This window comes from Scophthalmus maximus, chromosome 9 (genome assembly GCF_022379125.1).
Source record: "Scophthalmus maximus strain ysfricsl-2021 chromosome 9, ASM2237912v1, whole genome shotgun sequence".
Taxonomy (NCBI): Eukaryota; Metazoa; Chordata; class Actinopteri; order Pleuronectiformes; family Scophthalmidae; genus Scophthalmus; species Scophthalmus maximus.
Genome location: NC_061523.1, coordinates 18,659,443 through 18,670,957, shown reverse-complemented (window position 1 = coordinate 18,670,957; position 11,515 = coordinate 18,659,443).

The window sequence follows — 11,515 nt, the reverse complement described above, 5'->3', positions numbered from 1 at the left end:
AATACCTAATTAAGAATAGTGATACGATTAGTATCAGGATAAAGTTGGCAGCCACTAGCTTAGCATAGCACAACAACTTGAAGAAGGAGGAAACAGAGCCTGCCTGAGTCATAAAAAATCTGCATACCGGCACCTCTGATGCTCAGAAATCAACACACCAAGAAGACATTAGAAACAAAAACAGCAGGATGTACGTTTATAACAGCCTGCAAAGTCGCAAGGAATCATACCGCTTTCTAATATTGTACCAATTACAAGAAAGCTTTATATTCTCTAATTAATATTTGTATTCACAGTTAATGACTTGTTTACTGATGGTATACAGTTCAGTCGTAAGTCATTCATAACATAACATTAATAACATTCACAAGAGCTCTCAGCCAGAACAGACCTCCGCCCAGCCTGAGCAGTTTTGCCGTATCTTGCGACAAATCCATAAAAATAAAAAAACCTATATCCAGATCTGGATGTCTCCCACAATGGACTCACCTAGTTACCTTTCTCAAGACCTATCTTTGATAAAACATTCATGCAAATTCCTCCATCAATTTTTTAAGTAATCCTGCTAACAAACAAACTAACAGACAAAACCGAACCAACTAAACTCCTTGGCGCGGGAAACAATAACTTTTTGGTTGCCAGATAGTGGAAAATCGGTGTGACCCATTGCTAGCACTTAAATTCATCATAGGGCGACACCTAAAGGCTTTCCATCTTTCAAAATGCATGTAAGATACGTGTCCTTATGCTAAGCTAACCTAGCAGGCCGCTTGCCTTTTTGTTTAGTGCGTAGACACGACAGAAGTTTGGGCTTTTTCGTCCAACTAACTGTCCCCATTCCCCGAAATGTGGAGCTGTCCCTTTAAGTTATGATCCCTCCCTCGTACTACGAGCAGAAATGAGAAGAAGAGCACAGTGATGTCTCAGTTTGATGTAATAATTTCATCGCCTTGCTCAGAGATGTTTCAAATATCTAGGACAGAGTTTTGCATGAAAACTTCACTGAGCAGACGGCTTCCCAACTTCCTCCTCTTCAGCTTGTTGTGTGCAGATTAAGTCACAGTAGCACTACAAATGTTTTTTGGGTTTTTTCGGCGTATGATTGCCGCACTGTTGCTGCACTTCTCCTTCGGTCTCAAGGGGAAGAGTTGGGAAACTCGTGAAGTATTAATCCAGGAGGGATTTACTTTAAAGACCGAAGAACTTTGTGCTTCTCATATGAATGAGTCGCTTGCATGTCAAAGACGGACACGTCTGTTAATTTGAGGATAATATTTTTTTGTACAGAGAATTATTATACATATATGCAGATTTAACTGATCAATATTTTATTTAAAAAGACCTCAAATTAAGATATTGCAATTTGTTTGTTTATTGTAATGATTTCTATTGCCAACTTAATATATTTCTATTTGGTGCTTTAATCACTTTTATTTGCAAATCTTCATTGATCTTAAGCCCATCACTTGGCCTAAAATGTGTCAAAGACAGATCATTAAGATACAATCGTTTTAATATATATATATATATATATATATATATATATATACACAAAATCCAGAGCGACTCAATGACTATGCTTTTTCTTTAATAGTCATCAGTAATAATGATGATGAACCACCTGTTATTGAAAGTTTTTCACTTACTGTTTGTTTCAACCTCCTCAGTGTTTCCCAACAGATCCATGAAATAAGATTCATAGTGATGAGTAATTCGGTCCGCGCAAGCTTTCATTTAAAAGGGTTTGAATTGGCTCCTATAGGTCGACGCCTAGATAATTAACCGTTGTGTGACCTGTAGTCGGTGAAGCTGCACATTTAGTGTTGCCGAGATATCTAGTGTTCATTCAGTCATGATGATTAAACAGCAGAAGTCCTTTTCTTCTGAGCTTCAGTTTGAAAATGCGGTGAAAGTGCCGACTCTCGGGTACCGTGCTTTAAATTGATTTGCATTGCTGGTCAATCAGTTACCAAGACTGCGTCCTGCGGGCTGGCACCACACTATGGCAGTGTTCGTTCCCTCATACCCTCGAACCAGTGAAAGCAAGACAAGGCACCCACAGCTCCCGATGGCAGGAGAGCGGAGCCGAGGTGTCAACAGGCTGCGTCTTCTCTTGGTGCATCCACTTGGAGTTTCACTTTTCTACTTTTCCGAGGTGCCGCAATTTTTCATCGATATATATTTTTTTTTAATTCAACTTTCCAAACCTGAGTTGGCAGCTGGCATGGCAGGGCCTTTTTTTTGTGTGTGTGTGTGTGGTGCTACCACCACAATAGATCGGCCCCTGGATGTGACATTGATTCCTTTTTAAGAGACAGCGGTGCACTCCTTTTCTTGTTTTGTCCCATTAATCCTCCCTCGTCTTCCTCCACCTCTCTCTCCCTCGGCTATATCCTGATCGATCTTATTGTTCGCCTCAAGGCGATACCGATCCTCAGTGAGATAAAGTTGTGTTCTATCTGCACTGTGTGGGAGATGTGTTAATCAAGCTGATAGTTAAACTTTTGTGGCTTTACACGTTCTTATACAGGCTGTTTGCTGGTCTAATATGAGGGCTATGTCAAATTATTGAATATGAATCTATCTTATTTTAAAGCTGGTTTAAATTAAAGGAATAGCTCAACACTTTGTGAAATATTTTCAATTGTGCTCTTGAGAGTTGGATGAAAATGTCTGTGCGATGAATATGAAGCTGCAGCCAGCTGATGGTTAGCTTAGCTTATCATAAAAACTGGAAACCAAGAGTTTGCCTGGCTCTCATTTTTACATTTTGGTTTCAGCTATGGAAGCTATGGATTCAAAAAATACACATTAGTCAGCTAGATTCTTTTTAGTTTAGTAAACAGGGCTAGATTAGTTGTATCCATTCCAGCTTCTGGCTCCACTTTCTCTCATCTTATTCAAGCATTTGCAAGTTGAACTGTTCCTTTAAAGAAATACAGATTTGTATAATTTAGTTTTATTTTGTACTTTTCGAAAATCACCCTTTGCTCTTCAAACAGTCAAACTTTCCTTTGAGATCCGGCTCCATGCTGAGACGATTGCATCACGTCAGCTCTTCAGATTTGACAGGTGCACGTTCATGCTGCCAATCGCTCCATCTACAAAGGTTGATCTGTTGGATACAGTGATTCACACGTTGCTGCTTGAGCAACGTGTGAAGTAGCCATCAGAAGATGGTCAACCGTGGCCATGAAGGGACGCAACAAACCTGAGATGGTCTGAGGCATTCAAAAGATGAGGGGCTGTTAAGTGGGTCAAGAGACAGTTCCCCACACCACCAGCAGCCTGGACTGTCGACACAAGGCAGGTTGGGTCAATGGATTCACGCTGCTGTTGAAGACAAATTCTGAGACCAACATCTGCGTGTCTCAGCAGAAATCTAGATTCATCCGACCCGCCGTCGTTTGTCATGTTGTGCTTTTATACTCACCAGGGTTGTGAATAGAGGTGATCTGAGCTACCGTGGCCTTTCTGTCAGCTTGAACTTAGTCCACCAGTCGTCCTCTGACCTCTGCCATCAACAAAGTGTTTCTATCTGAAGAGCTGCTGCCAGCTGGATGTCTTTTGTTTTTCCCCCCACTATTCTCAGAGAGCAGTTGAAGTTGTTGTGGGTGAAAATCCCAGTAGATCAGAACCACTCACACCGGCAGTCATGCTACAGTCAAAGTCACCGAGATCACATCTTTCCCCGTTTCGATGTGAACATTAACTGGAGCTCCTAATTTTACACTCTGCATGATTTTTATTTTTATTTGCACCGCACACGATTGGCTGAAAACTGTCACGGCTAAAATCAATGTTGTCCTGCAACACTGCTTCCAAAGATCACATCCGAGAAAAAATAACAAAAGATCCCTTCGATTCACTTGAAGATTGTTTCCTCGTAAACACATTTGTTACTGCACTGTCTCCATTGTATTAATAGTTGTGGTCAGTGAACTGATGATGAAATTAGACAGGTCGGGCCAGTCGGCTTGTCCGTGCTCAGCTCTGAGTGGTTAAATTGTTCCGAGAGGCTTGTGTGAACAAAATACTGTAACTGTAACAGTGCAACCTTTCCAATTTAGAAGCACCAGACCTGAAATATAGAGTCGGCTTCAAAATAGAAGAAATTCTTTCTCTCTCTCTCTCTCTCTCTTTCTCTCTGTCTGTCTGTCTGTCTGTCTGTCTGTCTCTCTCTCTCTGTCTGTCTGTGTGTCTCTCTCTCTCTCTCTCTCTCTCTCTGTCTGTCTGTGTGTCTCTCTCTCTGTCTGTCTGTGTGTGTCTCACTCTCTCTCTTTCTCTCTGTCTGTCTGTCTGTCTGTCTGTCTCTCTCTCTCTCTCTGTCTGTCTGTGTGTCTCTCTCTCTCTCTCTCTCTCTCTCTCTGTCTGTCTGTCTGTGTGTCTCTCTCTGTCTGTCTGTCTGTCTGTGTGTGTGTCTGTCTGTCTGTCTGTCTGTGTGTCTGTCTGTCTGTCTGTCTGTCTGTCTGTCTGTCTGTCTGTCTGTCTCTCTCTCTCTCTCTCTCACTCACACATCTTTCCTTCCATCAAGCTCATCTTCCCCCAGTATTTTCTACTCTGGCCCTTGTGTCAGATAACGCTTCAGGCCTCTCTGGTCTTCTCAGTGGACTCATCGTTCTTCCGAGCTCTCAGTAATGTGTCTTTCTTGTGCTCCAGGATCACATCCCGCCTGTCTGCCTGCCTACTTGCTCTCCGACCCGCTGTCACCTGCCGCCTCCCTCATTCATCCGCTCCTGCCATTCCTCACTCGCCTCCTGCCCTCTGCCTCAGCCGGTCACCTCGCCGCTCGTTCCACCTCCATCCCCGCGACCCTTTCAATAACTCCTCTTCATTCATCTTACTCCCAACTCTGCGTCTGCATTCGGGGGCTGTTTTTTTGTCCACTGCGGTGGCTAGTCGAGGTTATTTTCAGAATATTTCTCAAGAACAAGACTATTAAATGTTAACAAAGACAAAGTTAAGAGCTGTCCCTTGTGGACTTTTGTCTTTTTCAAATAAGAAGTTCCGCAGTCACCGTATGAAAGATTCAAAGACCTTGATTCAAATATTTGTTGTTGTTTTCAAATTGACTAAATGTGTGTATTATACAACTGTCCGGGCATTTTAACAGTGAGAGAGAACGCCTATCCTACTGTCACATTTTCTTATCTTCTGTATGAGAATCCACCATAAAATCTAGTAATAAAGTGTTGGTTGCTGAATATATTTAGTAAACCAGGCAAATGAGAGATGTGTGATTACTGGCTCCACCAAGTGGTGACTGAAACAGCTCTCAGAGAAGAGTTAATGAGTTTGACTAACACATTGCTGTATCGGGCATAAAAAAACATTGACCTTCTGGTTAGTGGATGACTCTCTCTCTCTCTCTCTCTCTCTCTCTCTCTCTCTCTCTCTCTCTCTCTCTCTCTCTTCTCTGTTTTTTTTATTTCAACATTTTACAGTTATATTTTTAATGCTTCTCCATTTGAAAGTCACCAGTTCTATTTAGGTAGCACCAACATAAAGAAGACAAATATAACTGTTGTAAAATTATGATAATTCTGAAAATATCAGAATGACAACTGCCATTGTTATTAATTAGTTTTCTTCCAAGGTCAGATTAGATACATATATTTTTCATTCATGTTTTTTCTTAATATAATCATTCCCTCATAGAAACGTTCCCCTTTCTTTTAAATTGTTGTTTGTTGTAAACAACAACCCTTTGAGATAGATTTGTGATTTTGGACCATGTAAGGAAGAACTGACTTTAATTGGCTTGACTCATATTGGATATAGGGAATATTAAAAAGAGTCACATGACCTGGCATCATCAAGAGCAATCAAGCCTCAATGGGACCAAGAAATAACCCATCTGCAAAGGCGTTCTCATATTTTACCTCATTAACTTTATTATATCCTCACACTCTCGCTAATGTACAAGCCAATGTAATGTGAGGGTCCTCGGTATATTAGACATCGTTTGCATGGGTGTCACATTTTCCTGTTAGCAGCGGTGCTAATTGCAGCTGTGGACCTCACAGTCTGCACAGGATCTCATGATGCTTTTCACACTCAAATCATTACAGTCGTCGCACAGTCAATTAACTTCCATCCTCTGCCCCCGTCGTGTCCTCTAAACCACTTGAACCTCACGAGCGGGGCATCGACACATTGAGATCTGTGAATTATATGAAAAGAGCTGGCTGTCGGACTCAGTGAGGGCCAAACAGGCTCCTCCTGCTTTCGAAGCTAATGGGGATGGATTGGTGTCCGAGGTGATGCAGAGCCACATTTAGCGGAGAGCCGGAGCCGGGGCGAGGATTTGAACTGTGAACCCTCTGAGGTGATGCCCGCTCTCCCGACAGGCTCCACGCGACGAGACAAGAGGTGACCGGGGAAGTGAAGGATCAGGATTCAATGGTCAAGAGGTTGCTTTAATTAGACTTGACCGCGCTGCTGCTCATCCATTATTCCTGGTCCCACTGGCTAGAGCGAAGCGTGTGTGTGTACTTACATGTGGACAATATTTAAGTGGCTCCTTTCAAAAGTCCGTCCGCAGAGTTTTGACCTTTTTTTCTACTTAATATAATTTCACCGGAAGGTAAAAGTAACAGGACCGCTCTACTTTCTGCAAAGTTTTCCTGAAGCTCTTTCTCCTCTCGTCCCTCAGTCTGACTCAGTCTGACTCAGTCTGACTCAGTCTTAAAGTTTAAACTCAGTTGTGTTTTTGTTGACTGCAATACTGATCCCCACATTACAAAGAAGTTTCATTACTTCCACTAACACCCAGAAACAAACTAGTACTCTAGAGCCGAAATTATTATATCTGAGAGTGTCCAGAAAATTAATTTACAAATGTTTCCAAAAATGAACAATTGTTCAATCGTTCCCGTCATTTTTTAGGCAAAAAATGTCCAGCTCTTTCTCTCCCATCTGTGTACAAATAGCACGACTGTACACTTTCAAATATTGCTGATGCTTTGTAATATTGAACAAACGCAGTGTTTGCTTGTTTTATTTCAACAGAAAAACAAATGCTGATGCTATCGGTGTTTCTCACCGCAGGCAGAGCACTGACGAGAGTTGTACAGCTGCGTGACAGGTGCACCGTACGAACAGGAAATGAACATGTGCGGTACAATTCTATAGAAAGATGAACAGTTTTTTTTTATCAGTTGGACTTTTTTATTTTGGCATCGGCTCATGTTTGATACAGAAGGCTCAGGAAATTACACCCACAGATTCTTTGTGAATATGAGGTTTTGTTTTATCTTTTTTCCGATGGTTAATCTGAAAAACCCAAATTCCCTGGAACTAGTTCTGTTAGAGTAACTCATAATACTTTTAATAATATATTTGTAATATAGCATACAACCATATATCTGATTTATAATCTATTGGGTCTGAAATAGCTATACATTTTCAAATAATCAAAGATGTTTGTGGTGAGGAACCTTGAGATTTGTATACAAAGGGCAGCAGGTGAGCTGTGTACAAATGGAAACTGTGAAATGTGTCTTCAAAAAAACATTCAATGAAATGCATAAAGCATCAAAGAGCAATTTAGTTATATGAGTGAATATTTTAATTAAATGTTTTTATTTCAAACTGATCTGGAAGTCCATGATAAGCTCACCTCAAACTAATTAGATGAATCAGAATAGCAGTGTCAGAACTGTGTTTCTATTATTCCTGTGATTTGCATCAAAACACATGGTTCTTTTTAGCAGAAACTTTCAAGGTACCATACGGAAATAACAGACTTGTATAATCAAATAATACCAGACAGTATTGCTGAACTCCCTTTGACAGCGGCTGATGATTATTTGTGGCTCGGTACTCCAGAAAATTGGATTTTGAAATTGAATCAAATATATCCACATTGGACTAACCATACTGGGAGATCAGACCCTTTTAAAAAAAAATTCAGTTAGGACCACTATAGTCAAATTTAATTCATTTCAATAATGAACAATAAAAGGATCTGTCCTAGGACCACCCTGCCCTCGTGTGAACCCTCATGGAACGCCAGCATTTTCATGGTGCGCATGTTTTCGGACGGCTGTCATATCAACAGAAACAAGGCAGCGAACGTCTCTGCATCAGCATCCCGACCTTACGACGCTGGGCTGATGATTATTTGAATGTGACTTCTGAGTGGGGTGAAGCTCGCAGCCCCTCGCCCGACAACCAGCGGGCCGGCTCTCGGCTCATTAGCTCGGGGCTCCTCTCACTCAGACACATCTTCCGGAGACTCCACGCCACAGTAGGGGAACGACTGGGATAAATACGGAATAATCAAGGAGTCCTTCTTGCTGTGAGTTGACCTGAATACGGGGCTCCACGCCGTCGTGGAGGCCCCGGCGACACACTGCTCCCACGATAATGAATGGAGCAGTGTGTGCAGAATGACGGAGAGAGAGACCTGCACAGTGTGAAAGCACTGATGCTCGGGGAGGAGGAGAAGAATGCTCCCTTGTGGTCGGGCTCATGCGGAGGCTTGTTTCAACTTCTGCATGCTGAAACTGTATTTGTCAGAAGTATCATTTGCAAAAAATATGAATTGCAATGTTCACCTCTTAATAACAGTCATTAAGTGGGAAGTGTTCGCACTGGGCTGAGTCGGTGTATATGCAGCCTTTAAGGCATCTGCCTCAGAGAAACCCACTAGACGGGAGGAACACTGACGACGTAGGAGAGAATAACAAAATATCAGTGTGAGCCTTCAACCAGCACTAACAGTAGGTCGAGTGGACAATTTGTCATTTTGGAAATTCTTTACAATCTGAAAGTGTTCTGATATGGCATCCGCTATATGCTCCTTCTGCTAATAGAACAAAAATGATCCTTTCCCTCCGCCTCTCCTTGTCACAAACTGCATTTCAAGCTGATGGAGCGCAGCCGGTCACAAAAGTTCACAAAGCCGTGACACGCTGCTGCATTATCAGATCAGGTATCTTCCTCCGCGAGGATAATAATCCATGTACAGGACATTCGTTCTCTAGTCAACTTCAGCCGGTCTCTGTCCATCCATCATCTCGTGACCTTCAGCTCAGTGCCCTGATGGTTTGCCCGGGGCACGGACAGAGTGACTAATGTCGCCTCAGCCACCACCTCCCTGCGCCAAAGGCCCCTGATATCCGTCCAGTATGATCTGATCCTGGCGTCTACAGATTCCTATCGCTGCTCCCAGCTTTAATTATTCACGCCGCTGAATCACACTCTCATCAGATGGATAGCCGAGACTGCCAGGACTACCTGCCCTCTCCCTCTCTCCGATCTTATCTGGCTGCGTGACGCTATCTCGTCCTTCTCTCATAAGCTGCAGATTAGAAACCACTTCGAGGCTCGCCTGTGCCGAGGCATACAGTGAGTAAATCATGCAGTCCATAACAGTGACTGTAGCGTCTCGTGTAAGTGAGGGTGTACGTTTGGATTCGGAATTCAAGTTAAAAGCCGAAAAAAAATATCATGTTGTCCCGACAACGATGTTACTCTGACGAAGGAACAGCTGATAATTAGCCCTCAATACAATATGGCAAATGGCGTTTTATTAGTTTTGCAGATATTTGGTCATATTTGGTAGCTGGGGTTCACCCTAAGTATTGGATGGATAAACTTACGGCCTGACAACGGCACAGCATGAACCATCACAGGCTTTTGCTTTAGTCCCTTCAATTTCAGCCTGGACCAAAGCTGTGACGAATAAACATTCAAAAATAATTAGCAAAAGTGAGGAAATTATTTTCTAGGAAAATGTGCGGCCACATTTACTGTGACTTTGTCGATGGTCTGTGTGCAAAAGGGGCTTTTCTTCTACTACCACTGCAGCTGTTCATACATCACGATCACATTCTCAATATTGCTTTGTGATTGGGATCACAGGCAACCGTCCTGTGGAGGAATTAGACCTTATGAGTTCGGTGAGTCCACCACGAAGAACCATATCATGAAAATCATGAAATTTTCACATGCACACACACATCACCCATATTCAGCCTCCCCCCGGCTGACAATCTGGATCTTATTTCTCAGTGACAGGTCCAGGACACAGAAGGGGACGACGGTTCATTTCTTTTGGCGGCTGGGCAGAGGACACAGGATGAGCTGCCAGATTGACAGGCCGATGGGGCTGTCGCTTGGGGGCCAAGGTGTCGAGATGTTCGGGGGGGGGGGGGGTTGGCGTTTGTGGCTCACGAGATAAGCATCGGTGAGAATATGAGAGGCCAGATGGTAATCTCTCACAGGAAGTCAGGCTATACCATTGCAGAAGAAACCACAGGAGGGAGGTTGACCTTGTGCGCCTGTGCTCGGCTGCATCTCTGTTTGGAGGAGGCCGGGCCTCCGGCCCTCTGCAGACAGGAAGGCACTCTGTCACTGTAACGCTCCGTTCAGAAGCAACTCGTCGGCTCTAGACTCGTGATGCTATTCACTGAGCAGTCGTTCTAAACTGAAGTACGATTAAGTTTTCTCAAGATCGTCTTGTAGATAATTGTTTCAGCGTAAATGTCAGATTTTCTAAGGTTTGTTCAGACAGAATGCCGAGCACATTTTTCCCCGTTCCGACTATTTGTGCAAATTTACCAACGCAGGTGTTGCTGTCAACAACTGTTTGACTGTTTGCGTGATTTTCTGTGGCTCCGCCAGAACTCTGGCTCTTTTGGTTCCTCTCTTCCCTTTTTCCCCTGGACTTTTGAACTTAAGATGTGTGTATCTTCACCTTCACCCGGAATTCATTCATCTCTAACGTCAACCACTCTCATGTTGTTACTGATGCGATAACTCTGTGTCTTAAAATTTGGCATCCTGTCCAAACTCCTTTATAAGCAAAAAGTACATTTGATCGTCTCTTTCGGTCATTCTTACATCGTTCAACAGGTCTCATCTGATCCTGTCGCTGGAAAACCTGGTTAGTCAGACTCATTTTACAGAGGAACAAAAGGCAGTCGTGCTGCTGTTCAAACACACTTTGTAGGTCAACTTCCTGTTTGCACAGTGACACAAGTTACCACAGTTGTGCAAGCGCAAGGTTTTACCATGCGGTGAGAGATATTTACAGGCGGTCTGTCCAATGAATGTGGCTGCTGATGTGGTTGAACTTTCACAACAAAACAAATGAATGTCTGACTGTCCCGTGATTATTATGGTAAATTCAATGTAATATGTGATAGAGCCAGTGGCTGGAGCTGCCAAATGAAACCCAAGATGTTATAAAACCAAAATGTGTAATCTTTGGCCTCAAAAGTGACCCAAAACGTTTTCCTTATACTTTTATTAAAATAGATAAATGAATAAACCTAAGAAACGGTGGCAAGGAGGGCCCATCCTGAGTCAGAATATTTGAAGGTTAGAGAAGGAAGTTTTTAAGCAGATCATCACCTGTGTAAGACCCTGCACTGACTGCAAGAGTGATGCTCACTTCTTTATCTGTCACTGCTGTCACTGTTCCTTCTGCACGGACCAATAAAAACCCAGCTTCATGGCCGAATCTGAAAATATTTTCTGCATGAATCAGCAGATTCTCGGCCTC